The following is a 511-nucleotide window of genomic DNA, read 5'->3' on the forward strand; positions in this document are numbered from 1 at the left end:
GTCCCCTTCTCCTCCTGTCCTCAGTCTTTCCCAGCATCAGGGTCTTTTCAAATGAGTCAGCTCTCCACATCAGATGGCCAAAGTATTGGAGTTTCAGCTTCAACATCAGTCCCTCCAATGAACACCCAGGACTGATCTCCTTTAGGATGGACTGGTTGGATCTCCTTGCAGTCCAAGGGACTCTCAAGAGTCTTCTCCAATACCACAGTTCAAAAGCATCAATTCTTCGGTGCTCAGCTTTCTTTATAGTCCAGCTCTCACATCCATGCATGACCACTGGAAAAACCATAGCCTTGACTAGACGGACATTTGTTGGCAAAGTAATATCTCTGCTTTTGAATATGCTATCTAGGTTGGTTATAACTTTCCTTCCAAGGAGCAAGCGTCTTTTAATTTCATGACTGCAATCACCATCCGCAGTGATTTTGGAGCCCAGAAAAATAAAGTCTGACACTGTTTCCACTGTTTCCCCATTTATTTCCCATGAAGTGATGGGACCGGATGCCATGAT

General features: G+C 44.8%; 1 protein-coding gene across 1 annotated transcript in view; it reads left to right on the plus strand.

Annotated features, from left to right (window-relative positions):
• The window catches only part of TULP4 (tubby like protein 4), a 198,260-nt gene that overhangs the window by 57,698 nt on the left and 140,051 nt on the right, over positions 1 to 511 (plus strand).

The sequence above is a fragment of the Bison bison genome, unplaced genomic scaffold (assembly GCF_000754665.1).
Source record: "Bison bison bison isolate TAMUID 2011002044 unplaced genomic scaffold, Bison_UMD1.0 scf7180017864148, whole genome shotgun sequence".
Lineage (NCBI taxonomy): Eukaryota > Metazoa > Chordata > Mammalia > Artiodactyla > Bovidae > Bison > Bison bison.